The 27,568-nt window shown below is 48.0% G+C and overlaps 1 long non-coding RNA gene across 1 annotated transcript in view; it reads left to right on the top strand.

Moving 5' to 3' along the window:
- The first annotated feature begins 1,316 nt into the window (after nucleotides 1–1,316).
- Gm38630 overlaps nucleotides 1,317–27,568 on the top strand; it is a 56,254-nt gene continuing 30,002 nt past the window's right edge. The window contains exon 1 of the long non-coding RNA XR_866914.1: nucleotides 1,317–1,371. This is a non-coding gene — a long non-coding RNA (predicted gene, 38630). The remainder of the gene's footprint in view (nucleotides 1,372–27,568) is intronic.

The following is a 27,568-nucleotide window of genomic DNA, read 5'->3' on the forward strand; positions in this document are numbered from 1 at the left end:
TACCATGGTGAAGAGTTGAGAGAAGATATGAAGCAGAGGAGGATGGAAGGAGGGAGGGAGATGAGGAGGGAGGGAGAGGGAAGGAGAGGGAGGTAGGGGGACTGTGCTAAGCACATAGAGAAAGTGTGAATAATGAGAAATACTCAGACAAATAATGGACAAATGTCCTCTTGGGAAACATCATGTCCAGGCTGACACGGGACATAGTTCTCTGTTCTGTAATTGTTCATTCTGAAACTTTTAATAAGACTCTTAAATACAACAGCTTTGTACTGATGGTCACTTGAAAGCACGGCGAAAGTTTACGTTAGAGTTCTTATTTGGCTTTTGGCTGGAAAAAATGCTTCTGACTAACTTATGCAGCCAGACCAGATGATTTATTACTGGATAAGCTAGTGACACAAAGACGCAGGCTCAGAAGACACTCTCCCTCTGCAGCCACTGTGCTAGACTGCCTCATGTTCTTCCTCTTCAGATGGATGGAGCATGCTCCTGTAGAGATCCTGGACCTCTTCTTTGGCAGGCATCACTAACACATCCTTGGGAAAATCCTGGTGGGCCTCAGAAGCTGCTCCTTGGACCCTTAGGGCTCCTGATCCACCATGATAGGGTAGAGGTGACGTGAGAACCTCACCTCTGCTAAAGGGTCAATGGAAATGCAACACATGGGATTATTACAGTCCTCATCCAAAGCAGTTAGGCATCTTGTGCCCTGGGGATGGAGGAATGTCTGTTACCATTACCTTCAAGGCAGCCACTATGGATCTTGTTGAGCCACTATGGATCATTTAGAGGCTACTTTTTCTCTGTGGGGTGCTGAAGTCTTGCAGAGAAGGGTCACTGACTCCTGGGTGCACCACCAAAGAGTGGCTAACATGGGGCGGGGGTGTCCCACCGAGTGCTGCTTTTCTCCTGATGCTGGCCTCCTTTGTTGAGTCTGAGGCCTCATCCCAGTCTGAGGGCTCTTCTTTGCTTTTGAGGGTCTATTCTCCCAGGTCAGAAAGGCAAATGAGCCCATCCTTTGTTTTCAATCAGGCTAGAGTGGTGGAGAATTATGGGGCTGCCAGACTCAGCCAGGCTGCGTAGAGACACATCAGATATACCTACAGGCAAAGTAGAGCCCAGGGGGTTGTTGCCTTGATCATCCTACTGTGGCATTAGCTAATTTTCTCTTCCTCCATAGTGTTCCTAGTTACAGCTGAACGTCTTTCCCTAGGCTTCTCCTTGGCAACCCCCACAGAGTGCCTTTCTCTCAGAGCAAAAGGGTGGGGGTGGGGTGGGTGGGGAGGGGGAGGAGTAAGAATCATTCAGAATGAGGCCTAGGCTTGGGTTTCTGTCTTGACTCATTCCTTCCTCACAGGGTGAGCGTGGGTAAGTCACAGACTTCCTTGAATTATAAAGGGAGGGTACTACCCCTGCTGGGATTTGGGGAAGATTAGCAACTGTCACCTCTGCTGCTCCTTTTTTTTTTTTTTTAATTTTTAATTTTTGTCAATGTGACCCAAACTGGAGTCATGGCGGTGAGGTGGGGTGAGGCAACTCAACTGAGGGAAGACTTCCATTAGATTGACCTGTGGGTGAATGTGTGAGGCATTCCCTTAATTAATGATTGATGTTCGAAGGCCTAGTCCATTGTGGGTGGTGCCATCTTTGGGTAGGTGGTCAGAGCTGGATATGAGAACAGGCTGAGCGAGCCATAGAAAGCAAGCCGGAAAGCGTGGTTCCTGCCTTAAGTTCCTGCCCTGACTTCCGTTCACGATGGAGGACAGGCTGTAAGCTGACGCCCTTTAGGTCATGGTGTTCCTCACAGCAGCAGAAACAGACCAGTGCAGAACTCTGTTCTCTGAGGGACTGGGGGTGCCAGCCCCTCCCCAGGGGAGGGTGCCTTCCTTGCTCCTCTCCTTGCTGCTGCCTTCTGAGTGGTGCCGAGGTGGAGCGGGGGCGTTAGGCTTTGTGTGTGTTGAAGGGAGACTCCCTACCTGGGGGTGCTTCAACTCGGCCCTCCCTCATCTGTTCCAGAAGGGTAGGCTCCCAACTTTCTTTCAGCAGAACTCAAAACCCATATAAATCAGGATCAGAGCACCTGCAGGCTAAGGAAATGCTGTTCCGAGTGCTTTTATTTGCCAGTGTTCAGGGGCCAGGGATTGGCTTGTAGTCTCTCCTTAGTGCTTCAGGAGGGTTTGCAGCTGAGGGGAAACAGGGTTGCTCTGACCTTCTGGATGACATGGGGTGGGGGCAAGGATTCCCCTCCTGGGCACCTTTGCCCAACCAGTACCCACACCCACGGGAGGCACTCCCTCTTGTTCAGTGTGCAGAGGAGCAGCTGCCGGTGGTGGGCGGGTGGTTGAGGGGCAGTGGGCAACAGCTTTCTCACGTTCTCCGTCGACACCCCAGAAATCACCCTCAGCAGCTGGGAGACTCTGTGTTCCTTCCCCCTCCCCCCACCCCTCTCCCAGCATCTTTTTGGTTCCCTTTCCGAGCTTGCTTCTTGTTGCTTGTGTCAGCACTGAGTGGCAGGTGTGCTAACTCCAGAGACGGAGCTGTGCCTGCTACAGCTCTGGAAAGACAGTGTCTACCAGAAGAGAGTCAGGAGTTAGGTGGGCGCAGAGAGCTGATGCGAAGGATGCTGAGGACAGGTGGGAGGCACAGGGTGCTGTGCAGCCATGCTTGGTGTAACCCAGTGGCTGGCTCCATGCTGTGGTGGGGTGGAGGGGGAAGATCCCTAAAGTCACTGAGAAAGCGGGGGCCTTGCTTCCCTCCTCCCCACTCCTCTTTTGCTTCCTTCCATCTCTCCCTCTCTTTCCTTTTACTCCTCCCTCTTCTCACCATCACAAAGGAGTTAGGAGCTTGTGCAGTCTCCCCGGCTGGAGGTAGCTGCAGGGACTCAGACAAGGACCTGGTTTCTGACAACTGTTCATCAGTTGTCATGTGGATGGAAAGTCTGAGGCTAGTTGAGAGGAAAGTCAGGGCTCCTTGGTTGAGAGCCTGGCTATGCATACACTGGTCAGAAAGCTCTGGAAGTGAAGAGGATTGCCTGGGCCATGGTGGAGAGGGCACCCTGAGTAGGAGGTACAGAGATGGGAGGATTGGAAAGGATTTGGTTGTCTGAAGGGAGAGCACCTTTAGGATGTTCTCATTGCAGCCCTTACCGTGAAGGCATGCTGTATGCGGGACTCCACGGTGACCTGATTTATCAATCAACAGATGCCCCTTAAGCCCTAGTGCTGGGTAGCTATTTCCTCTGTATTCAGCCTTTCCGGAGTTGGGGAGGGGTTCCCAAGACTCAAGAAATAGAGAGATGTTTCCAAGGCGTAGGAAGCTCAGGAAATCACGAGATTCACAGGGCTCCTTGCAGGGATAGAAAAACAGTAAACACCTGCTGGCAGAGGAGACTGGGGTGGGCCCCCCTCCTGCAGGAAAATTGGCAGGGAGCTTAAGGGATGCAGCTTGCGGAGCTGTCACTCATGTGGGGTGGGCTTTCCCATGAGGCTGCTGCCTGAGAGTTACTTATGCTCCTTCTGCAAGCAGCATCAAGCCAGTGAGCTGGACCGGAATTGTTCTTATGCTCTGGCATGGGTACCCTATCTTGAGCGAATCGATGTTTGTTCATCTCTTCCTGGGAAAAAGTTACACAATACCCCACCATATATGCCAATCACTGGGAGTTCAGTGGAGAATAGACAGTCAGGCTGAGATGCAGGCTCCTGATCCAATGGAGAAGGCAGACAGTGAACACTATAAGGGACAAACCTGGGGCCATGTCTCTGCTCCTTGCTGTGTCATATGATCTGTAACTGTCCAGCATTCTTGGCTCCCAGAGTTGATTGTGCTTGGGGGGGGGTACCTGTTTGGGGAACAGAACTGTGAAGTAGCTAGCCTATAGATGTGATCTGGGAAGGGTGGTGTGGAGATGCTGAGCGACTGTCTAAGGTCACAGCCATTAAAGGTGTACAGTGAACCCACAAGTCTAAGGCATAGGCAGTCTGAGCGTTCCATCCACACATTCTGGAAGTCCACACAGGACCTCGGGGTAAGAGAAATGCAGTTACCTCTCCCTAAAAAAATGGGGTTGTACAAATCTGGCCACTCACTTATGGGGTTCAGGGCAGTAGAGAAGTCTTCAGAGAGGTGAGAAGTCATATAGGAGGCTCTTGGGAACTCTTCTAGACTGTCTGGTTAAGGGAGGACAGAAGAGTGAAGAAGAGGGAGGAGGGGCGGAGAGGGAATGGTTGGAAGAAGGAGAAGAAGAGAGAATGAGAGGAAGGGAAGAGGAGAAAGAGGGAGATACATGGGTGGGTGGGAGAGAGAGAAAGGAGGAGGGAGGGGAGGAAGATGGAGGATGGAGGGGAAGAGGAGGGGGAGGAGGAGGAGGAGGGGAAAAGGAAGAAGGGGAGGAGGGAGGAGAAAACAGAGGAGAGGAAGAAGCACGAAGAGGAGAAGTGAAGAGTAGGAGAACTCTCTAACTGCATCCTCCCTGCCAAATCTGGACTCTGGCTCCTTTCCCCCTGAATCCCCAGCACCAAGGCCCCTGGACTCCTGTGTGAACCCCCTGAGCTGCCATCTATGTCATCTTTGGGACTGACCTCTTGAGGTACTTTCTTTCAGGAACTCTTGGTGTTTCGGACCCAAGTCTGAGAAACTCTGCGGGCTCCTTCTCTTGCTTCTTTCTTTCCTTCCACTTTGGCTCAATTCATTAAGATGGTGAACTGTGCTCTTCTGAGGTCTGTGGCGCCTGGGCATAACTTTATTCCCTCCATAAGAATAAGGATCCTAGGAACCAAGAATAGTTTATCAGTGGAGATAGCACCTTCAGTCATCACACAGGCTGGCCACACGATGGCGCCATGGGACCATCAAGCCCATGGCCCGCCTCTCCTAGGTGCCCTGCTTACCCTGGTGGCATTTCTGTCTTGTAAGTGGTCCACTGGAACCAAGCGTGTTCTGCCTTGTTTGGTCACTGTCACCTTCTCATTTCCATCCATGAGTGCACACCCTCATACACAAGCACATATACACACATACACCCACCACACACACAACACACAGATGCAACCACATAGTCACATACCACACGAAGATCACACACTCTAAACAGACTACAATATACACAGTCTACATACAGACCACACACACACACGTAGCCACAAACACATGCACCACACACATCAGACTGCATGCATACAGACGCATACATAACGTACCATACAGACCACACATACACAATTGCACACACTACATAGCATATTATACATACCACCCCAGCACCCCAGAGGGACTTGGGAGAGAATTTAGAGGGCTCCCTATTTTCTCAATCTCCTTCCCTACCTGCTCCACTCACTCCACCTCTCCCCCCTCTTTCCCCTTCCCCCTCATCTCTGCTCTTCCTCTCCTTCCTCATTTAATGTATCTGGGCAGTGACTTGCACCCTGATCTGCCTGGGCAGATAGACCTTGTTTGCCCACATGGGGTCCCATATAGGTCTCTCCTCCTGGAAGCTCTCAGCCAGAGGTGACACAGGAAAAGGTTGCCTCAGGCTCCAGGCCCCTGAGAAGGAACAAGAGCTCAGAGCTCTAGCCAAACATGATGCTGACCACTGACCAGCTGACCAGCGTGCCTAGTGGTGCCCCTTTCAGACATGGTTTGGAAGCTCATGGTGCCACCAGCAGGGCCAGGAAAGAATGACTCCATGTGGCACTGACTGGGAGAAGTGACCAGAGCGAATTTCAGGAGTGCTCAGAGATCTGTGGCGAGTTAGCGTTATAACAACTGTGGCGGATGAATGACACAGGGAAGGGCCATCCTGCCAAGTACTTAATACTTAGGGCCATCCTGCCAAGTACTTAATACCTAGTCGCTGTGCTGGGTCCTCTGCACAGGTTCTGTGTTTTACTTTGATTACCTGGTAGAGCAGGTAGGGGGTGGGGTTCATAAGCCAGGGCTGGAGGCAGACTCTGTTTTAAGGCAACAAAGCCCAGCATACAGGCAAGCTAGGCCCATTTGATTTTTAGGGCTGGAGAGGAAACCCCACCAGTTTACTCCCGGTTACACGGGGGCCATTGTTGCAGTCTTTTTCATTTCTCAGCCATTGTTTTCCTGTTGGGAGGATTGTCCCGCAGCTGACGTCGGAGCCTGATTTAATGAAGCAATAACCAGGGAAATGACTTCCAATTGATTATTAAGCATTTGTTTATTAGTGCGCGGTATCTCTGACCCCAGTAGCTGTTAAGTAGTCATTAAATATCAAGGAAGATGGTTCTGTTTATATATTTTGTTTATTTACCGTCATGAAAACATCATTGCATCAATTAAATGTCGATTAGGGGGCCTGTGATTTGAATTAGATTATATACACAGCGTCAAATCATTTTCATGTTTCCGAGATATAATCTGTTTTTGTTTTGATATTTGGTAAGACTCCCTCTGAGTGTTAGGGGCTGAGGCTGCCTGAGGTGATGCTGGGCTTCAGCGCCCTTCCCCATTGCATGTTCCTTTCTGACTTTGCAGCCTGGGACAGCATGAAGGTGGATCTGTTCAAAGTGGTCATTTGTGGAGGGGTTGGCTAGTTTGCCGCTGTCATTTTTAGTTTAATTATTATTATTATTTTTTGCTCCTTCCTGCCTCCCTTCCTACTTCCCTCTCCTCCCTCTCTTTCTTTCTGTGTTTGTGTGAGCATGCATATGTGACTGCATATTTGTGTGTGTGTGTAAGTAAGCCCCTAGTTGATAATAGGTATCTTTCTTAATTGCTTTCTACTTTATTTATTGAAACAGGGTTTCTGGAGAAACCTGGTGCTAGTTGAGCTATGCAGTTTGCCCCAGGGATCCCACCTCTGCTTTCTAAGGACTGGGATATAGGAGGCTGCCATTGTCAGTCTTAAACATGGGTGATGGAAATCCAAACCCGGGTCCTCACGCTTGCAGGTAAACACTTCAGCCACTGAACTACAGTCTCTTTAGCCCTAAGATTGTTTCTTAAAAACAAACAAACAAACAAACAAACAAACAAACAAACAACAACAGACTCCAGCAGTCATCACAAACCCTTCGGTGTTTCTCTCCAAAGCTGTAGAACTGAGTTGCAGACATGAAACTAAAGTCTAAAGCCAGAGACGTTGACATCGGCAATGTGTCTTCTCCTATCATAGCTGGGAACGGTATTGACACACAAATTCTTCTACCTTAAACAATGGTTCAAAAGAAAGTTCAGAGGGTACCAATTTGAGAAAACAAACAAAAATACTTAGGAGAAACACCTGTACATATTTTAAAACTTAGTTTGGAGCAATGAACACAAATTCTGCATTATTTACCATGTACATGATTTTTTGCCATATGTGTATGTGGTGAGATGTTCAGTGAGCTTCCTGGCCATTTGTGTCTTTTGTGTGAAGCACAGGAGGGCCACACCCAATGCTCTGTCCAGGCAAGGCAAGCTGGGACCTCTGAGCCAAGAGCCCAGCTCTTCCTCTTTGCCCTTCATGGAAGAGGAGAAGGGACCACCATGAGGGATCCTGCCTGAGTTGGGCCCATCAGACTGAGAAGAGAGCATCCTGCCTCCAGGTTCCTCCTCCTGTTGTATATCTGTGGGTGGTGGGTGCAGGGTCTGCCCCGGGAACAGGGAGACCTGGTGTTTTGGGGGTGGGTCTCACGCCCAGGCTATCCCAGAGAGAGGCTGAGGAGGCCCACTGTGGATGCTGGGTGGGATAAGCCCTTTTAAGGATTACACACAGGATAGAGGGGGAATGGGGACAGGGGCAAGCCAGCATCTGGTTCCTTCCGCTCATCAGTCACTTCAGGGTAGGGGCAGTCCTCTGACTCAGGCCAGGGCTTATGCAGAGATAGAGAGAAGACAGAAAGGGTGAACGGAGAAGGTAGTGAAGGGAGCCAGCTGTTAGTTTAGGTCAGTCATTTGTTTGTGGAAACATCTCCGGACATCCATCTCCTCTTACTTGATTGTTTTTTTTTTTTGTTTTGTTTTTTGTTTTGTTTGTTGTTGGAAGAGTAACTGAACTTTTCTGTCCAGTGGCATCTTCATGAATGAATCCAAAGTGGACAAAAGCCAAAGTATTTGGTGGCAAAGACACCATGCTTGTCCCTTGTCCCTTGCTTATCCAGCTGGTGTTGCCATTGCAGGAACCATCTTGCTCCATGTACACACTTGGAACCTACTACGTTAGGATCTGGCCAACCCCACCCTCAAAAAACCAGTCCCCAGCTGGCCAGAGCAGACACTGGGAATAGGACTGTCTCAAAAATCTGAGGCTCGCCGGTGGGTGTTCAGGTTCCACACGCCTGAATTTCATCTAAGAATGAGCTTTAGACAAGACCCCTATGTAATTCTGTGCCACAGGCAAGCCAGGATTAGGTTAGGTTGCTGAGAAGCCCAGGGATTGACAGCTAAGGAAGCGCTCTGGACTGGTTATGTTGGTATTGCTGTGGTACAATGTCCCACACAAAGAACTTAAAGGAGGGATGGTTTTTCTTGGCTCATGGTTTCAGAAGGGTCCATCCATGGCAGCTTGGCTCCATGTTCTTGGGCAGAACATCGTGATGGCAGGGATTTTCTGGGGAAAAGGCTGCTTACCTCATGATGGACATGAAACAGAGAGAGAAAAGAAGATGGCCCAACCACTAGTCACTTTCTTCTATCAATTATGTCTCATGTCCTAAGAGATCAGAACAACGCTATCAGCTGGGGACCAAGTGTTTAACACATGAGCCAGTGTGGATGTTTCTTACTAAAATCCTATCAGCTTGCTCTCAGAGCTGGTCCAGTACCTGGGTGAGATGAAGGAGGATGCTTCCTGGCTCTCACTGACTGTCTTGCCCTCAGCAGCAGCCATTGGCCATGCTTTGGTATGAGTGCATCGTTTAAAGGGACTCAGTGACGCCCATTCATACTGCTCTGCACTCACACCCCACATCTCCAGAACCTTTCATCGTCTAGCAACCATCGTTCTGTTTCCTCTCCCTGTGAAGTTGACCTCTGTAAGCATCTCCTATGAGTGGACTCACATAGTGTTTAGACTGCAGTGTCTCAGCACGATGTTCTAAAGGCTCGTCCGTGTTGTAGTATGTGGCAGAGTTTCCTTTACAGGCTGTGTAGTGTTCAGTGGCATGCACATGTATATTTTGTGGTTTGTCTGTGCATTTGTCTGTTAATGGACATCTAGCTTGCGTCTAGATTTTGACTATTGGGAGTGATGCTATAGTGAATGTACGTGACTCTCTGAGATTCCGCTCCCCATTCTTTTGGGTGCATGCCTAGATGAAGAACTGCTGGATCATATGATGATCCTATTTTTAATTTTTTGAGGAGCTTGTTTTCCACAGGGCTGCACCAACGTCCTTGCCAAGACTTATTTAGTTGTTGATAGTACCCATGAATGTGAGGTGATGTTGATACATTTTAAATAAAGACACTATCAGCTTTGCTGTATAAAAATGATTCCAAAAGCTCTGGGTCAACACAGTCACCATCTGCTTAGCTTCCCGGTTCTCTGGGTTGGCAATGTGGGCTGAGCACAGCTGAGTGGTTTCTTCCGGCCTTGGCCAGGCTCTGGGTGTCTAAGGCTGCCTCTGGGCTGGCTTATCTGGGATTCCTCCAGCCTGGATGGCTTATTGGTATTTTCTGTCACCCATCTCTCATCCCATAGGCTGTCTCAGCTTGTTCCCAGGAGGGCTGGGCGGAGCTCCAGAAGGACGAGCTGAAGCTCGCTCAGAGGCAGAACACCAGGACTTCCTCTAGATGTTGTCTGTCAAAGTGTCCTGGGAGGACAAGCCAGACAATCCAGAGAAAGTGGGGGAATTCTCACCACGTCTTGGGCAGGTCCCCATAGGATTGTGAGTGTGGGATAGTCATTAGCAACAGCAACAGCAACAGCAGCAGCAACAACAACAACAACAACAACAACAACAACAACAACAACAGCAACAACAACAGCAGCAGCAGCAACAACAGCAGCAGCAACAGCAGCAACAACAACAGCAGCAACTACTACTTCTTCTTATGATTATTTTGCAAACTCTCTAGAATATTGTTTCATCAAGTTTTCAAAGAAGACAGCAGTTTGCTCGGCTGGGCTCCTCCCACTCGTGAGTCTCAGAGGTGGCGATTCACACCTGCAAAATGAGCCTATTCTGAGAACTGTAGAATCAAGGCCATCAGCATGACCTCACCTTGAAACTCCCCCCACCCCCTGACATCCATGAATAGTTCCAGAGAAGTGATTCTTTCATGCATGAGCCATAGAAGCTCAGGCTTTAAGTCCCCAGTCATGTGTCACACACGGCAGACTGAAGGCTGGTTCTGTTCATGGATTCTTATCCTGTCATCATGCGTTTGGTTATCTGTACCTTTTAAAAGAGGCCATTACTGACTCTCTCCCAAAGCCACAATGGCCAAGGAGCCCCCCCCCCCCCCCCCAATAGGGCTCCACGGTCTGTTCAGACTCAGAAAGCAAAAGCCAACTGGGAACTAACGGCTTCCACAGCTTAGCACTTTTCTATCTGGAGAGATACAGAGTTTGGTTAGATCTAAACAGACAGAGCTGCTGCTGGAAGTACATGGGAGGAAGATATGCAAGCTGTCTCCCGAGATGGTGAGTCAGCTCTGGTGGCCCAGCTTGGAGAAAGTTTGCTATTTTATTATTTTGATTCTAGTTAAAATAATGCTACATAACAGAGCACATCGAAGCTGTGGTCAGTGGCTAGAAGCATCATGCTTCTTTCCCTCCGTGTCTTGGGGTGGCTGGGGACTCAGCTGACCTTGGCTGGGCCATTGTGTGATTCCAGTAAAATGGACTTGGACTATGCTTTAGTCAGCTTTACCTGACAACTCGACACAATTTAGAGTCACCTGAGAAGGGGATCTCAATTGAGGGTTTGCCTAGATCAGACTGGATTATGAGCATATCTGTAGGGCATTGTCTTGATTGTTAACTGATGTAGGAGGGTCCAGTCCACTTTGGGCGTCACAATCCCTAGGCAAGTGGCCTGTATAGGAAAGTTAGCTGAGCGTGAGCCAGAGAGTGAAACAGGAAGCAGAATTGCTCCATAGTCTCTCCGTCAAGTTCCTGCTTGAATTCTTGGCCTGGCCTTAGTGATGAACTGTGACCTGTGAGCTGGAATAAACTTTTCGCTCCCTTATGTTACCTTTGGTATCAGTGTTTTTTTTCTTTTTTCTTTTTTCTTTTTTTCTTTTTTATCATAGTAACCAAGAAAACTAGAACATCCCAGCTCTGCTCCACAAAACTACAATGCCTGAAGTATTTACCATTGGCTCTTCACTGAAATAAGGTGCTGGTATGTTGTGTATTGTGATCTTAGGACAGAATTAAGAGTAGGGTAAGAGGACCCAGGTTTTACAAGTATGCCTTTGGGGTGCGGTGGAGGAGGCAGTCTCTCACCCAGAACTAGAGGATGAGTCTGAGGAGCGAGGCAGAGGCAAGGGGAGAGATGACTGACAGAAAAACATGAACAGAGATGGCATGGGGCTTCTGACATGTTCTGCCTGGAACCTCGGGTGAGGTGGAAGCTAAGGGAAGAGGCTGTGGGATAGTGCTGGCTGCAGGCTGGGGTTACTGCCTCTCAGGAAGCTGATATTTATAGCAGTGGCATGTGCTATGCCGGCTGCTAAGGGCCTGAAAGCATTTCCTTCTCAATTCCTCTTAGGCCTAGACTCTATCTACATTTTACAGGTTTGAAGCTATATGTAGCTGCAAGGAGCTGACATGAACAGAGGTGGAGATGTTCTAGAAGGAGATTCAAGCATACCTGCCACCCACCGTGGGTACTGGTTAGAACATCGGAGTGTACCAGGACTAACCTTATGCTCTCTATGGTATGTGTTTCGGGCATGTCTCAGTCCCAGATGTTCCTGTGGCCACACTAGCTGTCACCTGCTCTGACAGCTCCAGCTTCTTCCTCTTCACCGCTTGTCTGTCTCCACTTGTAATAAAGCCATCAGTGCGTTCTGAAACGCAACTCTTACAAATCTCCACAAAACACAGTAGGGCAGCTATGCTCACATGCTTATCGTGATGCAAGAACATCATTTATCCCTTTAGCACATGACACAAACTCTCTAAGAGGTCACACAGCCACAGAATCCTGCTCAACACAAGCTCAGCATCCTGTTTCTTTTCTTTCATCCAGGGAAAGAATCCAGCATCTCCACGACTTTCCACACAAACCTAACCACAGTCTTCTGTCGGCCAACATTTTCCCAACTTTGCCTTTAACCTGGACTTCAAGGCAATTCAACAAATGTTCATTGAGAATGCACAGAGTTTCAAAGTGCAGGATGAATCCACAGTCTGGGTGCCCTGAGGAGCTCAGATGGAGATGAGTAAGATTGCTGACTTCAGCATCCCTTGGATAGGCAGTGCAGAGTGGGCAGACTCCAGGTGAACTGGACTAGGTCTTTCCTACCTGAGATGGGGCCACACCCGAGTGTGGCTATGTAGCTAAGACCTTAGCATCTCAGACTATTGGAATGGCTGAAGCTTGAGGCAAGAAATAAAGTCAGGATTTTGTCAAGCTACGATCAGAGAACATGGTTTGAGAAATGGGTATAGTGTCAGGTCTCCGAAGTGTTCTAGAAGGGCAGTGCATTCTTGGACTCTGGCTACCCATGGTCTCTAGGAACAGTTGAGAAAACAAGCTGTCTACCAAAGAATTAAACTCTCAGAGGCTCAGTCCTCAAAGCAAGAATGGATGAGGGAACCTGAGGCAGAAGTTCCTGACTCTGGCAAGATGGTATGGATATATTGGGACTTTTGGGATTCACCAGGTTTTGAAAAGACCACTGTCGGAAACTTGTGGCTGAGTAGTTTCCTTCCTTCCTTCCTTCCTTCCTTCCTTCCTTCCTTCCTTCCTTCCTTCCTTCCTTCCTTCCTTCCTTCCTTCCTTCCTTCCTTCCTTCCAAGATTGATCTATTGTATGTATATGAGTGCTCTATCTGTATGTATACCTGCATGCCAGAAGAGGGCATCAGATCCCATTACAGATGGTTGTGAGCTATCATGTGATTGCTAGAAATTGAACTCAACCCCTGGAAGTACAGACAGTGCTTTTAACCACCCAGCTACCTCTCCAGCCCCATAGCTGAGTTTTCTGGTCTATCTCACACCAACTGGTGCTAGCCAGATTCCTAGTCAGGACTAGGCACAGGAGTCACTTAGTGTGACAGGTTTATTCTCTTGGAAAAGTACCTAGTCCTGCAGCCTAGCTACAGAGCTGTCTCTCTGCAAGGGCTGGCAGTCACACACTGTTCCCAAAAGGGATACCTCGTGCCTGAGAAAGCTTGCCTTTCCATGGAGATTTCTAGAGTTTACTAAATAGATGTGTGTGTGTGTGTGTGTGTGTGTGTGTGTGTGTGTGAGAGAGAGAGAGAGAGAAAACACGTATGCATTCCAGCCCCTACCCTGTGAATAGCACACACATAACACATAACACTGCTTCATCAGGATCAGTTTGCAAACTTATTTCTTTAGGATGAAGAGAGAAGAAAATTATTATTAACATATCAATGGCTCCTCCATGCTGAGAAGGAGATTACCAGGAGCACACACAGGCACCCAGGGAGGGACAGACTGCATCTTAACCATGCCCCGTCCCCATCCGTGTGTCTCTTTCTTCCTCGCCCCACCCCCACTTCCTTTTATTTTATTTTATTTTTTTTTCATTCCTCTAAGCTTATTTCTCTTGAAATTTCCACCTTGTGGCTGTGTACTGCTGACTTCACATTTGCTGCAGTGTGAACTCCACATCTGTGAACGGATGACAGGAAAGATTAATGGCCCTGCTCCCTTCTCCTTGACTGTGGGCCCAGCTAATGAATAAATAAATAAATAAACAAACAGAGCTCCAATCCCCTAAATAGAGACCCAGAGCCGGGGAGAAAACCGCGTTTTGCTGAATCCATTCTTTGAGGAAAAACCCAACCTCTAATGATCTCTGATTTACATAGTCGGCAGTTTTTCACTAAACATTTTTACAAAGACACAAAAGTTTGGGGTGGAGGGATTACCCCCATGCTTGTGCCAGACAGAGGCAGGGGGTTCTGACAAGGCCTGACAGTGACTGGTACAGAGCTGGGCCGGTCGTGAGTGAACAGATTTCCCACCCACACTGTCTTAGGCCAGGGACCCTTGTGCAGTTTGTCGGTGAAAGGGACAGTCCTCTGTGGTCTGAGTGGTCTTTCTTGGGAGCAAGGGTTGCTGATCATCTGCCAGTTTTAAAGGTCTTCAGCTATGAGCAGAGGGAACTAATTCCTTCCTGTAGTCCTTCTCATCCCCAGTTCCTGTGTAAGAGAATCTCAGACTTGAGCATCTTCAAATTGAACGCGTGTACAGACGAGCAGGTCATTTCACTAGGGTCAGGATTCTCTGTCAGGAGGTTCCTGATGGGGCTGTGTTCATCAGTAGCAACAAGTTCCCGGGTGAAGTGAGTGGTTCAGGGTCCATGCTTAGAACCGGGAGCTGGGCCAGCCACTGTAGCTTCAGTGCCAAACCCGCCTCTGGGACTCCTGTGTGAAGCTCCCTACCAGCTCCAGCCAATGACATGGTATGGATCTGCTTGTGCCACGTCCCTCAGCCTAACATGACATGAGCATGCTTTCCAGATCAGGCTCAGAGAGTCTGCACATACTGAATGCGTTTAGAAGTCACCTTTCACCTACTTACCTCACCTTTAACCAAGCCCACTTTTCGGATTGGAAGATGCTTTAGTGGCGTGGCCTGATAGAGGAGCAGAAAATCCAGTCAGCAAAATGTCTTCAGGCCCAAGGTAGGCTGCCAAAGTCTGGGGTTCAAAGAAGTATCTTCCGGAGGCACCTCATAACGTGTGCTTCTCTGTAGAACCAGGACCTTGAAGTCCAGAAGGCATAGATACCACTTGTCAATCTGAGCCTTCCTGCCCCTGGTAGGCAGCTCACTTTACTCTCATTGACAAGGAAACAGGGGTGAGGCCAATCCAGCAGAAACTGGAATAGGGAGTTCTCGGTGCTGGACAGCTCCCTGTGTCGGTGGACCCTCTGGCTCAGGCAGATTTGGCCCAAGGAAGCCAAGCAATGTTCAGGTGGGCAGACTTGAATTTGGCCATTTGGTGGTGAAGGAGTATGTACGTCAGGGACTGAAGCCCTGGCTGTCTGCCCTTTCTCATCACCCAGGCAAGATGGCAGACTCCTTCTTATGTTTGCTTCCTAGGTGTAAGTCAGCCTTTGAAAACCCAGAGCCAAGCTGGCTGATTCGGTACAGCTCACCTTACTCCCTGGGTCATCCTTAAAGCTCCCGAGTATTCTATAGACCCCACTCACTTGCCAGAGCCTCTCGTTACTCACCTATAAAATAGGGACTGACTACAACACCTCCCTTACAGAATGGGGGGTGATGAGCAACAGCATCCAGGCCAGGCTCATCACCATCATAAAGACTTCGTACCCTGACCTGCGGTCGCCTTTGAGTAGCCTCGCCTTCCCTGGGGCCCTGCTATGTTTCATCTGATCATTTGATTTGATTACCTCCTGGTTGTTCCAACACTGGGCTCCCTGGGGCTTTAGTGTCTACTGTCTCTGTACCTTATGTTGACCTTTGTTAAGGAAAGCAAGGCCTTGACCTTGAAGTCACCCAGAGGAGCACCCAGAGGTCCCTGCTTCGTACAGCTCTGGGGGTTGGTGCAGTGATGGAGCCAACTCAGACCATGCTTTCTAAGGCTGATGTTGCTCCTGGCGTGCCATGACCCATAGACATCCATCGCTATGCAAGGAGATAGCAGACATCCCTCTGCAAGCATGTGAGATATTGCCAGAGAGAATTTCTGCTGCTTTTTCTGGGAAGGCAGAAGTACACATCATTTATACCTCAGGGAAAGACCCTTTGCAGTGCTTGGTGAATGTATCAGCATCTGGTGGCTGCTGCAACAAAAGGCCACAGATAAGCTATCTTCTGACTGTTCTGGAAGGTTGAAGTTCAAAGCCAGTGTCACTGGGGCTCCATACAGAGACCTGATGGGACAATCTGTGGGTTGGTTACCTCTCTTTCTGTCCCCTGTTGCTAGCTGCCTGTGTTATTTGAAGTTGCATCTCTCTGACCCTTGCATTCATGACCGTAATGTCTTCCTTCTACTTGTATCAAAATTTCTTCTCACAATGGTATTGGTGAGAGAGAATTTTCAGGTCTATTTAGATATCTCAGGAGGATCCTCACATAGAAAACGTCTTTGATCTTGGCTTCAGTGTCTTTTTATAGAGGATGAGGCTCTGGTGGCCATTTCTGGAGGGAAGCTTTGTCCATCTCAGTATAAAAGTAACTAGAGGATAATCCCCAGGATGGCTGGAGAAGAAACACTCCCAGTTGCCTTGACCCAGTGGGTAAAAAGTTAATGTTCATCTCTGTTGTGTGACTTTTCCTGGGGAGACATTACCCCAGGTAGAGAGGGTGCCCACACCCCAAGGGAAGGATTCTATTACCATACACATATTGGTGAAGTAGTAGTTTATCATGGTTATTTACACTATTATGGGCAACTTGAAGGCAGCCACACCCCTGAATCCCACCTCAGCTAATTGTTTCCCATCTCTATCTCTTATCTATCTATCTATCTATCTATCTATCTATCTATCTATCTATCTATCTATCTATCTATCAATCATCTCTCTCCCTCTCTCTCTCTCCCTCTCCCTCTCCCTCTCTCTCTCTCTCAGAGAGACTTGTGAACCCCTTGAGTCTCCCTCCTTTAAGGAGGGAGTGTTAGTAAGTTCTCAGAGGGTCTCATGTGGGCCATTAACACTATTCTATTCCAAGATGGTGAAGGCCATGCCAAACCCCAAGGAACAGCGCAGTTCTCCTGCATGAACTTCTAAAGGGCCCTCGACAGATCCAGTGTCATTTGTCTATAGCAGCGAACTCTTTAGCAGCCCACTTCACACCAACATTTTCCTATTCTTGCCTGACCTTGCAGTCTAACCACCGATTCCTGGGATCCTCTCCTAAGTTAACTACATGGCTTCTAATTCTTCTCTCAGGGCTTGCTTCTGGGGGCCCCCGTGTGAGAAAGCCACCTAGCACCAACTGTCTTCATCATATCACTATCCTTCAAGTTCTGAACTCTAGGTGTGTGCTCTAGACACCTATGTGGATCTGTGGAGGCAGTGTGTTGTGTCAGCAACCAGACCTTCAGGAGATACACCTTCCCCTGAACCAGTGAGTCCCATAGCCCCTCAAAGCAGATATGTAATATAAATATAGAAATACAACCTGCTGAGTCTATTTAGCCTTGCTCCTATGTGTATGTGTGTAAGGCTGGGATTGGATAACCAACTAGGGGGTCCTTCCTGGGGAAGACCGAGTCTTTTTCTTGAGGCACTCATTAATTTTCTGTAGCTTTTTGTGAGATTCCAACTGGTGTTGTCACCGTGCAAGTCTTGTTTGGGCAGCCATATTGTTGATATGTCACAGGTACAACCTCTTTGTCATATGTAGAAGACATAATCTTGTACCAGTGTCCTGATCCTCTGGCTCTTAGAATCTTCCCTCTTCTGTGATGTTCCTCGAGCTTTATATACGGAGCTTGCATTGTAGCTAAATCACCCCACAGCAAGTTTTTCTCTATATTGTTTTGGGAGTCTCTTGGACTCCTCTGGCCAACAACTTGAAGGGAGATTTAGCATATCTGGGTTTTCTTTGCATGCACTTGGGTTTTTATTAGAGAGCCCATGTCTCTTGAGGGGAGCATTATTATCCCAAGTGGTGTAGCTTTATTTAAACCACACACACACACACACACACACACACACACACACACACACACACACATACACACACACACACACACACCTGTATACATATGATTATGTATTATTTTAGGTAAACATAAACTAGTATAATTCCTTATGGCTTTCATAAACATCCTTAGTATTATTTACTCCTGTTCCTCTATATTGTCCTTCCTCCTCTTCCTCAGTGTAAGCCCTTCTCTCTCTCTTTCTACCCCTCCCCCATCATAGCACCTGTGTCTTACCATTCTCCTATCCAGAGCTTTTTTATTTTATTTATTTTTATTTACATGTTTATTTACATGTGTGTCTGTTCCTGCGTATACATGTCTGTGTGTGCAGGTGAGTAGACTGAGAGGGTATAAGATCCCCTGGAGCTGGAGTTATAAGCAGTTGTATGAGCTGTCTGATGTGAGTGTTGGGAACCAAATTCAGGTCTTCTATCAGAGCAGAAAAAGCCTTTAAAGTGCCAAGCCATTTCTCCAGCTTCCTCTTTTTAGATTATGTATATTAGAGATCCGCCCAAGCCAGACCTCTAAGCAAGCCTGTAAGAGCTCCCTCAGAGCTGTCACTCCTCAGCAAGCAGTAGGTTGTTCTGCCCTGGCCTCCCCTTCCTCCTCTGCTGCTCCACATGGCTTGACTACTTGACTACTTGCTCTCCAACCTTTTGGATCCTCAGCGCAGCACCAACCGACTTTCTCCAATATGTCTGCCCATGATGGTGAGATGCCATTTCCTTTGCCTGGAACAAACAGATTTATGCACATATAAATTTTCAACCATTTGTGGAGGCCCAAGGGCAAAGTTGCTGGCTTTTCCTTGTGTCTCCCATTGAACCTTCTGTCCACCACAGGACAGACAACTATGCAAAGTGTGCATTATCTGTAGACGCCATACATTTATTGGCATCTGTCCTTTGGCTTCTAGAGAAGATCTACTTAGAATTCCCACTTTATATCTAAAGTTTGTCCTAAGCCCTCCCAACCTTTCTGCCCCCTCCTTTTAGGACTTATAGGTTAAGTGACACCCTTGCTTGAACTGTAAGCACTCCAGTGTCTGATGAACTCTTGGGGACTAACATGAAACTCAGCCACTTCTCTAAGCCTCCTGATCATCCCATCATGTGTAAATATGTTGAGAGTAGAATTCAAGAGAGGATCAGGGAAATATCTCCTTCAGTTGCCACCGAGTCTCTCTATCCCCAGGGCTTCATCCTGTATCATTAGCATTCTCTTCCATTTCTCTTTAGCTTTCCCTTTCCTCTCTTCCTCTTCTTCAACTCCATACTCTCCTTCTTCTCAGCACTAAAGACTGTCTTCCAGGTCATATACAGAGAATTCCTGCTATTTCTCCTTTCTGAGCATGTGGCATATGGTGGCATGTCTACCAAGACAATCGCTGAAGTCTGCTCACCTGTCACTTCTGGTTTCTTGTCTATCACCATCAAGGCCCTAGAAATCACTAGAGGACAAGATGGATGGAACGACTCCCTGTCTGTGTTGCGGGGACAGCTATGAGGAAAGTCTCCAGCTTCTTAGTACATGTCACTTGTTCCTTCTCTCTTTTCTTCATATCGACCAGTCACTCATTCTTGCCACTGTAGAGCCCCAGCTGCTGAGGACTAGGGAAGTCTCTAGAACCTGTGGCTGTTCCTCACTGAGAGCTGGCTATCAGGGAGGCAGATCAGAAAACTAAGAGGAAAGGGTGTTTGGGAGCAGAAAGATGTCCATGGCTCACTGTAACATTGGGTTGGGGAAGTCTTGCCAGATGAAGCTCGCCTAGCAGCTACCAGTCCATAACACGTAGGAGCTCATCTTCTCACCTCCTGTCCTAGTCTGAGTCTGTTGCTGTGATAAAATACTGACCCAAAGCAACTTGGGGAGGAAAGGGTTTACATAGCTTTCTGTTGGAGGTTTGGTCTAGTGCTGCTATGTATTCAGTTTCTAAGTGTAGGCTCTCCTAATTTGGTTGCAGTCCCTTTGAGGAAAACATTCTCACATACACTAAATGTATGTCATGTAAACTTTGCTTAACAATCTTCTCATACTGGTTAAATAAAAATGGCTGACAGCCAGTTACTGGGGAGAATAGAAGTAGGCAGGGCTTCTGTTATAGGGCTGGGGGTCACAGGTAGGGACCACGAGGAGGAGAAAGAAGATAGAGAGAGCTGGAGGTTACCATTAGATGGGACGGATCAGAAGCATGTGGCAGAGAGAAGTGTCCCCTGAGGACAGACTGAAGAACAAAAGCAGCCTGGGCCAGACTCCAACAGCAAGTAACTTGGGGAGTGCAGTTCGGAAACAGCTAGTATAGCGGAGACAATAGTTTTCAGGGGCAATTTCAGCCTAGTAATTGTGCTAAAGCTGATTAAATAAACAGATAGGCCTCTGTCTTGATTATTGGGGGTTGGTTGGGTTATATTAAGAACTAATAGAGTTATTAAAAACCTTACAACTACAGCTTTCATCTTCCAATCACAGACACCACCAAGGGAAGCCCAGGCAGGAATTCGGGCAGGAGCAGAGGGAAGAGCACTGCTTTCTGGCTTCCTTTCTCCCTGCCTTGCTCAGCTACTTTTCTTAGACACATCCAAAGCTCACCTGCTCAGGTGTGGTACTGCCCACAGTGGACTGGGCCCTCCCACATCAACTGTCAATCAGGATAACGTCTCACGGGCCAATCTGATGGAGACCATTCACAACTGAGATTCTCTCTTCTCAGATATGTATAGGTTTGTGTCAAGTCGACGAAAACCAACCAGCACATCCCCTCCACTTGTCACATGTGACTTTTCCCCATGGTCACACTTTTAATCTTCCTCTCCAGCATCTTTGTCCTAGGTCAGGTGGCCAGTGCTTATGTTTCTGTTTTGGAGATGGGGATACTGAAGTGTAATGATCTCAAGGCAGAGGGATATAAACGCCAACAGCTCTACACCATATGTTTTAGAAAAGCTGCAGTAAGGTACAAGGCAGTGGCTGGCCCGGGTACCTGAGAGAAGGATGGTGCACCATGCTGACCATTGCTGTGTGAGTGCATCAAAACCTGTGTATTCCAGGTATCATTACAACAGAGGACAGAGCCCAGCTCTTTCCACTCCTGTGGTCTTTCCAGCACACCACACAGCTCACTTGATGTCTAGCCATATCAGAGGAAGGTTGAGGGAGTTGCCTCAGGTGAGATTAGGAGACTATCTGTTTTCTTACCTAAAACTCCCCCATCACAAAGAGGTCCTCCCCCATTACTTTTGAAGACTATACCTCGTGTATCCCAGACTGCCTTGCGCTCATCAGGTAGTTGAGGCTGGCCTCAAACTCCTGCTCCTGTGTCTACCTCCTGAGGGCCAAGATTCCATGTTTGCTGTACTTCACTGTTTGCTTTAACATCTTCCTCTCCTTCTGTTTCATCTGTGACGGGCTGGGAGAAGACATATTTCATTCCCCCTAGTTGCCGTGATGGTGGGTGATACATATCTACAGAGTTTGTTTTCTGTGTGGCAGGGAAGTAGTGTAGGTCTAATTTGGGGGCCTGCGGAGAATGTCAATGTGGACATGGGCAGAGGTCGAATGATTCTATCGATTCACTTGTTCTTTGTGCCATCTTAAAAGTGTGTCATCAAGTGACAGGCAAGCTGATTGTGTCTGTTAAGATCCACCTGCTGGAGTTCCTGCCCCAGCTTCTCTCAGTAGTGACTGGGACTGGAACAGGAAAGCTTCATTCTCTACCTTAACAGATATGCACACACCCACGCCCTCACACCTACACACTAATACTCATTTCTAGGTGCCAAATGCACATAGGCTTTGGGGACAGATCAACCCCTTAGTTCTAGGCCTTTATGCAGAATCTGGGGGTTTTGGGGGCAGGTGGGTGGGTGGAGTGAGGATCTGAGCTGTCACTTTGCATTGCAAAGCCTCTATCCATAATGCATAAAGGGGCCTCTGCGAGTGGCCACAGCCTCCTGTCGTCCTGAGGCTCAGGGAAATTAGACAGCTTCAGAGCCCCTTATGAAAATGCAATGTATTACCGCTGCTTTTTTGACTAGTGAATTATGCATTCGAGAGCGACAAATTCCTCGATGCGGCCTTTATTAGGCGCCCAGAGTCAGGTGGGTGACAGTGAGGCCTGCCAAGCTCTGACAGCATGCTTGATAACTTTTTCTGACTGTGCTTCCCGGAGGTGGTGTTGATATTATGTATTTTCCCCCTCTCTCATTTTATCAAAACATTGATGCTGGAGATTATTGCTCTATTTATGCATTTGGAACCTCTTCCTGGGTCAAAGGGCAACATCATTTGAAATGACAAAGGCAACCGTGGGGAGCTCTCTCTCTCTCTCTCTCTCTCTCTCTCTAAAGCCTATCTATCTGTCTCATGTGTCTGCAACTCTGGCATTCTCTGTTTTTTAAAGACCTATCTATTTGGAGTAGCCTGCTTCTTCCTGAACTTCAGGCCTTTAGGTGCAAAGCAATGTGGGCCATCTCCTGCCACTCTGTCTGCAAGGAGGGACCTGTGACAAAGCCCAGGATATAAAAACTCATCTTCCCTGGGGTGGGAGTTGGGGACTCATGGAAGACTCTTTCCTGAGCACCTCACTTCTTAGGTAGGCAAAGAGCACAGGCTATGGTCTAATTCTGGCAGGGCTGGGTAAGCCTTCTTTGACCACTTCTAAGGATTGACAGCCCCCCACCCCCCCACCCCTTGTAGGGGGCATGGACTTTCTTTCCCAAGATGTTTCTTGCGCAGCTACCTGGGGGACCTTTCTAATGAGACCTCTGACCACATCACTTTCCTGCTTAAAAACCTTCCATGGCTCCCCATTGCTTACTGGCAGAATTTACATTTCTGAACCTGACCCAGAAGGCGCTTGAGGATCTTGACCTAATGATCTTTCTAGCATCCCCATCAGATACCCGTAGCTGCACTCCCTCTGGTCTACTCACACTTTGGAGGAGTAATTTTGTAACTCCCAGAGCATGCTGGGAATTTCTGGTTTTGCCACCCCTTTTGCATGCAAGCCTTCTGCTGGTCTCCTTCACAGACTCCTGTCTGTCTTTCAATGGCTCAGCTTCCCTGTGTACGTTAAGCTCTTCCTTGATTCCTCAGGCAGATTTATGCCAGTGTGTGTTAGTATTCTACAATACTGTAATAAAGCAACAGAGAGAAACGCATCAGAAGGAGGAAAGGTAGATTTTTGGCTCATGGTTTTGGTTCACAACTGCTTGGCCTGTGGCTCTAGGTTTGAGTGGAGGCCAAGTAGTCTAACAGGGAATATTCAGTACATCAAGACTGCTCACTTATGGGGGTCAGGAAGCAGAGAGTGAGAGACCGGAAGGGGCCAGGGACGTGGCCCTTCAAAGTGTTTTAACTTTCTTCAACTAGGCCCCATCTCCTAATCGTTGATTAAGCTGTGAATTCTTTAATGCATGGATAGAGTTATCAGCTGATGTGCTGAGCATCTCCCAGTAACACCACCAGCGAGGGCCCAAGCCTTCATTACACATATGTATGTGCCTTTGTGCAAATGGGACGTTTCACATTCAAATCGATGCCCAAATCCATTGCGCTTGTGGATTTAAAAGGTTAAAAATTGCAGTTCATTTGCATGGGTGCACCCGTGCATCAGGCGTGCGTGGGTCACAGTGCTTATGGAAGGTCAGGGGACAGCTCTCTGGAGTTGGTTCTCTCCTGCTATTTTGTGGGGTCCAGGGATTAAACTCAGGTCATCAGACTCGCACACAAGCGCCTCTCCCCACCGAGCCATCCTGCTGGCCCATCAATGTGGCCTTATTGTCCTTGCCACTATCTGTTTTAACATACTACCTAGCTCACTGTTGGCGACAAGGGAGTGAGTGTTGGTTGTGTACGATGCTTCGTTACCTAATGTTGGATTATCAAGTACTGATTTTCTGTTCTAGCCAGACACTGATGGAGCCTGACACTTGTTAGCAGTGTCCCTTTGGACAAGCTAACCTCATGGCTCTCAGCTTTTCATTTGTAAAGTGTGCATAATGGTAACACTGACTTTATGGAAAGTTAATGACAACTAAATGGGATGATACGTGTTCAGTGTGTCAGGGACTGCTCCTATGACCAGAGGATGGAACACAGAAAGCATGTCGCAAGCAATGGCTATGGTGGTGGTGGTGATGATGATGATAGTAGCATGTGACACTCTTGGTTACAATGCATTATCATATGCTAATATTATGTAAATGTACTTATAATAATATAAGTATTGCTAGGATTTTTCACATTACTTGCTCTCCTTGAACTGCCTGGGCCTCTAACTTTCCCTGGCTGCTCTGCCCTACACTTGGCAGATGGGATGTGGATCATTTTAATTAGGTTTTATTGGGCTGTTATATGGGTCATAATTGTGGCCATTATTCATTTTCATGGGGGCTGCTGACATAGCCTTGATTTAGACATGCTGATATCTTGATGAGATGAGTCCCCATGTCAAAGAGGTTTCTGTTAGGGGCTGTGACAGTAGGGTCCTTCTGAGACACCCCCCCCCCACATGTCCTAGAGAAATGATGCCAGGGTGTCCATCGAGAAAGGTACATCAGTGGCTCTTCTGTGTAGGCACATTCCTATGAAGGTAGAACCATCTATCCCAGTTGGCCATGTGCTCAATTCTTGCCCTGAAATTCTCATCATCCCAGACAGTGTCCTTCACATAGCAGGCACTGAAAAAATATTGTCTGGATGAAGCCACCCTTCCATGTGTTCAAGAAGCCCTTGAAAATAAGTATGGCTGAGCACACAGGGTGGATACTGGCTCATGGGCCCAGCTAATAATTCATAAGGTAGGGCCTTTAGGAGTGATTGATGTCTTCTTCCCTGAGAGATTGGCTTACTTCTCTAGGAATACATTAGTTACTAAGATGGTGGGTGCCGAGAGTTGGGGAGGTGGCTCACTTCATAAGGTGCTTGGAATGCAAGCACGAAGACTTCAGTCTAAGTCCCTAGCTCCCACATTAAAGCTGGGCCCGGTTGCATGCATCTGTAACTATGGTGCTTTTGGGGGGGAGAGAGAAGCTTGTTGGAGATTGTTGGCCAGCCAGTAGCTCATTAGAGAACCAGCAAGCTCCAGGTTCAACGAGAGACCTTGTCTCAAAAGATAAGGTAGGATAGGGAGATGACCCAGTGGGTGAAGTTCTTGCTGTGCAAAGTGCGAGGACTTACGTTTGGATACCCAGGACCCATGTGAGGCTGGGCATAGTTGTATCTATAATTCCAGCTCACCTACAATCTGGCAAGAGGAGAAGCAGAGACAGGAGAATCCATGGATGCTCATGGTCCATCTAGCATGGTGTCCACAACGGGGAACAAGTGACGGCCTCAAACAAAGTAGAAGGCAAAGATGGACAGCTGAGCTTGACCTTTGACCTCCACACATGTGCCCTGGCATGAGTACACTCATATGTTCAAACACTCATGCATGTTCAGGCACTTACACATGCACAGGCACAAACACACAGGTGCACAAACACACAGGCACACACACTCACATACAAGCACACTCACATACAAGCACACACACATGTACAGGCACACACACAGGCACACACACACACACACTCACACACAGGTACACACACAGGCACACACACATGCACAGGCACAAACATGCCAGGGTGTCCATTGAGAAAGGTACATCACACACATCGAGAAAAGTACAAGCACACACATACTCACACACAGGCACACACACAGGCATGCAAAAATACAAAAAATGAAAAGGTAGAAAGTTGTAGTGGAAGACATTCAGCATAAAACTCTGGTCTTTGCATATGTGCATGCATGTTCACATGCATCTACACTCCATATGCACACACACAACACACAGAGAGAGGAGTTGTTATAAAGACAGTGTATACCTTCCCCATGTCTTCCTGGCCCAAACACTTCTCATCTTGCCTGTTACCACCTTTCCACTTCTCTGAATAGAAATAAGACTCTCACCTGGAAGCTGAGCAGATGCTGGTGTCCTTCAAAACCAAACCTCTTTATAAGATAAACCAGTCTCAGGTATTCTGTTATAGCAACAGGAAGTAGACTCAAAGCTCCCCTTTTCCCAGCTATCTGAATCAGCATGCTCTTAGGGTCAGCCCGGATATATTAATGCTTAGTAGCAGCATACACACACACACACACACACACACACACACACACACACACACACATACACACACCTTTGGCAGGGAGAGGTATTTCTCCAACCTCTTGATTGAGGCTTGATCCCATGACTCTCCCTGGACAATAGACATTAGCCAACTTCCATTGAGAAGCAGCTCCTGTGTGATCTGCCTCACACTTCCCTTCATGTTCACTGGTGACTCGCTTTCAGGCAGAGCTGGTCCACAGGGACCTCAGCGAGTAGGCAAGGAGAAGACTTGAACCCAACTGATGGCTGAAGCCACATTCATCAACCTTTCAATTTGAAGCAGAAGCCCCCCCCACTCCTCTGGATCCCAGCCTCATTGAGCTGAGCCTGGTCTACCTGCAGACCAGGAGCATGAGACCCAGGGCTTGTGACTGGGAGTCTTCAAGTAGGTGTGTCATGCTGTATCCATGGAGCATAGCTGACAGACAGAGCTAGGGGCAGCTCCACCATTGTGGGTTTCATACACTGCGGCATCTGCATGGAATGGTTGGGATAAAGATGTCATCATTGCAAAGAGATTGAAAAAAAGTTGGGGGCTTTTGAGTAGAGGTGAGAAACCTCCAGATTGGTGCCTCTCCATCGGAGGCGATTTTGATTCCAGAGGGGGTCTTTGGAGACATTGTTTTGGTTGTCATAACTAGAGGGGAGGGTGCTGACATGTACGGAGAAGAGGCCAGGGATTCTGCTCAGCACATTAGCACGAACTAGACAGTCCCTACAAAGATGTGGTCCAGAATTTTAGTCTTGCTGTGGTTGCAAACCCTGTCCTGGACTACATGCATCTCTGTCATCCCTTCATTTCTCCTCTTCCTCTCCCCTTCCTACCCTTTCTCCTTCTTTTCTTTCCTCCTAAACAAGATGGATATATGGCTAGCCCTCAAGGAATTTATATTGAGTAGTGGAATCTCTGGCAGGCTAGGTGTAACCAGTGAGATAATGATGATAAATGCTTGTAGCCTGCAGCAGGGGAGAGCATCAGAGGGGCCACCTTTAGGTGGGGAAGAGCCTGAGGCAGGAGAATCCAGCCGACTGTCAGTGGAAGAGAGTTTCTGACTTTCAGGAGTCACAGGTGCAGAGGCACCAGGGTGGGGGAACAGACTAATGTGTTCTAAGAAGCAGAGGGGGGGCCTGTCTGATGAGGTAAAGATGGGGTACAAGGTACTGGGAGGTTTCTGTCATGTAGAAGGTACTGGGAGATTTCTGTCATGCCCAGTTGGCTGGGGAGGTCCTTGACAATACCTGAGCCCAGGTCTTAGGGTCATGAGACTGAACTTAAAGCCAAGAAGTCACCTTCAAAGCGACAGACTTTGGGAGGTGTTCATTTAGATGCATGAATTCATGGAAGATTTCAGTTAGAATGTCCCCTAGGAAAAGTGGAGTGTGACCTCATCATATCACATGCCCCTGCTCAGGTGGCCATAGTGAAGCAAAGTGGTCTACCCTCTACCTTCAACCCTATTGCTTCCACACCAGCATCCTGCGCAAGTCCTTGGTAGCACTGAACCCACACTGGGGCCATTCTCATTATGTGGCCACCTGACTATTGCTGTGTTTACTTGACCACCTTGGAGGGGTCTGCTGCATAGAAGGTGCTTAGTAAAGCCATGCTCAATGAGCAACC

The sequence above is a fragment of the Mus musculus genome, chromosome 2 (genome assembly GCF_000001635.26).
Source record: "Mus musculus strain C57BL/6J chromosome 2, GRCm38.p6 C57BL/6J".
In the NCBI taxonomy this organism is placed as follows: domain Eukaryota; kingdom Metazoa; phylum Chordata; class Mammalia; order Rodentia; family Muridae; genus Mus; species Mus musculus.